Here is a 6201-nt window from a genome sequence, read left to right as displayed (position 1 = left end):
TTAAGACGCTGTATAGTAACTGTAATGGAGACTATGAGATCCAGTGGCCTGTTATTTAGCTTCAAGGCATTGTAAATTTCTGTGTTCTTCCTGTTGTTGGTTTTGTTTTGTGGCTTTTCACTTAGGGGGATTTATAGTGACTGTGCAGTAGAGGCTGACATGTCCAGATGTGAGGATGGATTCCCAGTGAAACTGCTGGATGTGTCTTGACAATGGGATGCTGGACTCTCTGGCATTGTCCATGGCCACAATGATGGATTATGTGACTATGAGGAACTATGCTGTTGTAGTGATATGAGGAAACTCATTGGGATGGGGATTTGGGGAGGGAGAAGGGAAAATCCCAGGGTCTATGGAACTGTGTCATAAAATAATAATAAGAAGAAAATGAAGAAAAAGAAAAAAAATGGTTAAAGAGCATTTTTTTAAAAGGCAATAAGATAAAATAGAATTAAATATTGAAGCCAGGCATGTTTGGGTTCAAATCTGACTTCCATATCTCCTAGGGTTTGACTGAATTTCTCAGATGTCAGGAAATACCTTTGTAAAATGAGGATGAAATCATTCCATTGAATCTTTTCTTTTGCTCTTTAAAAATATGTGTTTACTTATTTGAGAGGCAGAGAGACACAGAAAAAGGGAGAGAAACAAAGAAAATTTTCTGTTCATCAGTTCATTCTCCCAAAACCCTTAATAGCTGAGGAATCAACCCAGCTCTGCCACCTGAACGGCAGGGACCCGATTATCTGTGCACCACTTGCTGCCTCTCAGGTGCACGTGAGCAGAAAGCCGGAATACGGAGAAGAACTGAGATGCAAACACAGGCAATCTGATTTGGGGTGGGCATCTTTTTTTCCTTTTTCTAAAGGTTCTTTATTTACTGAAAACTCAGATTACAAGGTGCAGGGATGAAGTCAAAGAGATCTTCCATCTGTTGGTTTACTACCCCAAATGGCTGCAATGGCTGCAGCTGCATTGATCTGAAGTCGGGAGCCAGGAGCTTCTCAAGGCTCCTATGTGAGTGCAGGAGCCCAAGCACTTGGACAAGCCTCCCCTGCTTTCCCTAGCAGGGAGCTGGATTGGAAGTGAAGCAGATAGGACTCGAACCCATGCCCATGCAAGATGTTGACAATGCAGGCAGTGGCTTTACCTGCTAAACTGCAGTGCTAAACTCACTCCCTCCCTCCCTCCATACCACCCTCCTTTACATTGTTCTTTCTTTCCTCATTCCCTACCTCATTTTTTAAAAAAGATTTATTTATTTTTACTGCAAAGTCAGATATACAGAGAAGAGGAGAGACAGAGTGGAAGCTCTTCTGTCCAATGATTCACTCCCCAAGTGACTGCAAAGCCCAGTGCTGCGCCGATCCGAAGCCAGGAGCCAGGAACCTCCTCCAGCTCTCCCATACCGGTGTAGGGTCCTGAGGCTTTGGGCTGTCCTCAACTGCTTTCCTACATCACAAGCAGGGAACTGGATGGAAAGTGTGGCTGGTGGGATTAGTACCGGCGCCCATATGGGATCCTGGTGTGTTCAAGGCGAGAACTTTAGTTGCTAGGCCACTGCGCTGGGCCCTCCCTTTCTCCTTTACTCCATTCTTTCCTTCCTTCCTTTTTTTTTTTTCTTTCCTTTTAAATTTATTGGGATGGATATCTTAATTGCTTGGTTAAATGCCCACTTCTTATCATCTCTTTGAGAGAGTTAATTAACCTTTCTCAACACTTGTTTTTTTCACAATAGATGCATAAGAGGTGGTGTGTAATAAAGTTTTCAATAATATCAGCTTCTTTAAAGAATATGACAGCTCTTAAAGCTAAGCCTGCATTGCCTACCAATGATCTCTTGTTAAAATATGTTCCCACGGGTCCGAGGAATAGTTACTAGCTGCTTGGAATGTATAAAATGGGGCACCTTTCTGATGTTAGAAGAATACCTTCCACGAGGCTTGCCAAGGCTGGCTCAGGAAACTGCCTTGTGGCACTTTGTAAAGGTTCAGTCTCCATGCTCCCTCGTGTGTCTGAAGTGGGAATTGCCCTCTGGCTGGCCTGTGGTCATGGTGCTGAAATCTCCAAGTTCTGAGGATTGAAGATGCTCAGATCCGGGGCAAGAACTGTCAGGTTAGACCATAGAACCACCTGGAAAGTACAAGATCCAGAACTGGGAGTGGTACTAGCAGGGAAATTGTGGGTACCTCTCTGATGGGCTGCAGCTGCCGCTGGTGAGCATGAGAACCAGAGATTTTGTGGGTCTGAACTGAACTGGCTGTGGCACCTGCTGGCATGTGTATGGGCTGGATACTGGGGCCAGTTGGGCTGAGTTGTATGAGACTGAATGGGGTGCGGAACAGACAGGACCAGTTAGCTACACAAACCAGCATGCACAGGAACTGGGGCTGGGGGCAAGCTTGGTGAGGGATATTGGCGACTAACTATGGTACAGCTCCTGCAGGTGTGTGCAAGGACCGAGTGTGTGGTGGGCCCTGCTAGGCTAGGCCACAGCATCCGTTGGTTTACACATGAAATGGGGCTAGGGACAGAACTGACCAGGTAACTGCAACCACTAGTGAGTGTGTGGTAGGCTGATGCGAGTGATAAACTGAGCCAGATCCTGTGTTAGCTGGCACACACAGGAGTCTCAAGTTGAGGGTCACCTCTGGTGAGGTTTCTTTGGGAACCTCCCAAACGGATCACTGGACCCAGAACTCCAACCATAGTGAAAAATCACAGGATCTATGTCAGAACTGGATCTCCATGGTTGCTGAGGCCTGTGCAGTGTATGCCATGCCCAAGTGCTCATGGAGGACAAGACAACCAGTTCATTCAGGCCTGCAGAGGACATCTAGTACCATGGAGGGCAGAACAAATTGGCAATTCCCCTGGCTAAGCTTTGACAGTGAGTATCTGGGTGAGTGGAGACTCTAAGGTGGACTATGTCAACCAGTGGATCTTGGATTTCCTCAGCTTTGGAGCAATGATATCAATAGCATCTCCAAACTATCAAAATCACTTAAGCAGAATCCTCAGAACATGCTGCACATTGAGGACCCTGGGATGACATTGGGTGGCAGTCTCCCATTCCTGGGTACTGATGAGGCTGGGCTTCTCTCTCCTCTTTCCACTATCCTCAGATGCAGGAAGGAAAAAGATTGGCGGCAACTGTCTCATCCACTTTCCCCCATTCCTCGACCCTCCCCACCCTAATTGGTGGTTCACATAGACAGGCATCCCTCCCAACCACATAAATATCAGTAAAATCAAAATAAATCTATTACTTTAAAAATAAGCCATTTCAGCTATCATTCCTGAGCTTCACTCTCCCTAATTTTTGTTCCTGAGAATCTTTTCCCAAGATACATGTTTCTCCAGAAGTCCTTCTTTCAGTTGGTTCTCTGGAGAAGCTCAGGTAACATAGGAGCATTGAGACTTTTCTTCCAGGGTCAGAATCTGGTTTGTCCTGAAGCATCCTCATCCCCTATGAGAGTGTGTGGGTTTGATTTCTGACTCTGCCCCTTACACCAGCTTCTTGCTGGGAGGCTCAGGGAACTGGTTGGGTTCCTGCCACTCATGTGAGAGATCCAGGTTGAATTCCGGGTTCCTGGCTTTGCCCTAGCCTAGCATCAGCCATGGTAAGCACGTGGAGTTAACAAACAGACGGGAACTGTGTGTACATGTCTCTCTGCCCCTCACATAAGTCTTTTAAAAATTTTTTCACATTATTTTATTCAATTAGTCATCATTCATTCGTGTATCAATCAAAATAGCAGTGTAAACATTACTAAACCTAAAAATAAAATTCTTTGAAAATTTCAATGTATTGTAATAACATGAGGCTTTCAGAAATTTGATTCATGTATCTATAGGATGAAATTTCTTACTGCTTAATACAATGGGATTCAGAATTAAACTTTTTAAATATCAGGTGATTATCAAAATGTTTTTTTAAAATTCTCAACTGCTTCTGAGTATATGCCAAAGTTGTGATTAAGTGGTGAATGAGGACAAGGAGGATGACAAGCTGGTTCAAAGGAGATAAGAAAAATCACACATAGCCACTTCTCAGTATTCATGAAGAATTGCTTCCAGGGCCCTTGTCCTCTAGATACCCAAACGCATGGCTGCTTCAGCCCTTTATACAAATGGCCTTGTATTTGCACACAACTACATCCTCCTAAACACCTTACCTCAGCACAAGATTACATATAGTGTCCAATATAATACACCAACTACTGGCTACACTGCATTGTTTAGGAAATAATGACAATAAAAACATTTCGGTGTGGTTCAGCACAAATGCTATTTTTTCTTTAACTCACAAACATTTTCTGCCTGAACTTTGTTGAACACAAAAATGCAGAACCCGTGAAAAGGAGGGCTAGCCTATATTATCAGTGGCAAAAAGGAATTCTGAAATAGGACTGCTTAATCCAGACACAAATCAAACTAGCAACTCAAGTACAATAAAGCTGTAATTTCTCAAATGCTGGAAAATAAATCATGGTATTTTACCCAGGTACTTCAATATGGGATGCAGATATTCCAAGTGGCATCTTTAGCATTATGACAATTGCCCATCCCCTCATTCCTTCTTAAGGCTAACGACATTCCATTGCATATACAGGCATTTTGTTATTCAATTCATTCAGTGAACACTGGGGTTGCTTCCACCTTTTGGCTATTGTGAAAAATGCTACTATGAAGACAGTTGTACAAGTATCTATTCAAAGTGCTGATTCAATTCCTTTTGGGTTATTTACAAAGAGGTAAAATTATTGGGTTATATGTTTATTCTAGCTGTAGGGTTTTTTGTTTAAGGAAACCAGGGAGGTCACATTTACAAAGATAAAGATCTGGAAATCCATTCACTATAGTTTCTATTCCTATGTAAGCTATCTCTTGTAATGACTTTACATGCTTCAGGTAAAAATTTTCTGTTCTAAGGAGTTACCCCTTGGATTGTAAAGTAGATTAACAGCAGAGAAAGCAGGAGTTTGGAGTCAGACAGTAATGGTTGGAACACAGTATTTATTTAGTCTAAGACCTGAGGGGTAGTACCCTGCCTTCTCTAAAAGTTTACCTTTCCATGAAATTGAGGCCAATAATACCAATCCTACTGATATTTAAAGAGAATGGACAGGAAGAATCTCACATAGGTCTTCACAAGTCATCAACAGTGTACTTTCTGGGTGCGTTAGTACATAAGACAGAATAGCTCTGGCCCTTGCATCTGGCCACCTGATAACAAACTCTTCTTGGTAGGGGTTAGGATTATTGATTTGTATTTAGAATTTGTTTTGAAATTGATGCTAGGAGTAAGCATTGTAGGGTAGTGGTTTAAGTGACTGAAATATCAGGCTCCCATAATAAAGTGTCAGTTCTCAAGTCCCAGCTTCTCCACTTCTGATGGCAGCAGATGGTATAAGTGCTTGGGCCACAGCCACCCATATTTTATGCTAAGGAAACAAGATGAGCAAAAACAGAAAAGCAAAAAAACATCTTGTCAGGGAAACGCAAATCAATTGTACAACAACAGGCATTCATGGAAACAAGTGAGGTAGAAATAGACATCTTCTTAACTCCATTATAAGCATCCTGTGTTTCCTCATCTTTCTCAAACTTCCCTTGTGTTAAATGGAAATTGTAACTGTTCTCCATGGACTGTTAGGATGACCCAAGGACATCTAGATGGGATAGCACACACAAGGTACGTGCAAAGTGTCCACCAAGCATTGAGATCCAAATACTTCCTGGCTTTAGCACTACCTGCTTAGGATGGCAGGAAAGGTTGTAAAGGTGACAATAACATAGTCAATTTGTGTTTTGGGAAGATCACTGTGAGAGATGATGATGACAGGGGAAGAGAATGTTAGATGCATGTAGGCAAGTTAAGGAACTGTCACAGTAGTCCAGGAAAGAGACACTGCATGCCTTGTGTTCAATATGACAGTGAGCACAGAGTAAATGGAGGGACTTGAGAGGTGGTCAGCATTGTACCATAGTGCATTAGGCTGATGCCTGACATGCTAGCATTCCACATAGGCACCAGTTACTGTTCCAGCTGCTCTACTTCCAATCCAGTTCCCTGAGTGGCAGACACGGATGAGACTCCTGGAGGCTCCTAACTTCAGCCTGGCCTAGCCTGGCCAGTGTGGGAGTGAACCAACATACAGAAGGCCTCTCTCTCTGACTCTAAGAATAATAAATAAG

Source organism: Ochotona curzoniae, unplaced genomic scaffold (genome assembly GCF_017591425.1).
Source record: "Ochotona curzoniae isolate NIBS_2020 unplaced genomic scaffold, NIBS_Ocur_1.0 contig_291, whole genome shotgun sequence".
In the NCBI taxonomy this organism is placed as follows: Eukaryota; Metazoa; Chordata; class Mammalia; order Lagomorpha; family Ochotonidae; genus Ochotona; species Ochotona curzoniae.
This window is presented reverse-complemented; position numbering follows the sequence as displayed.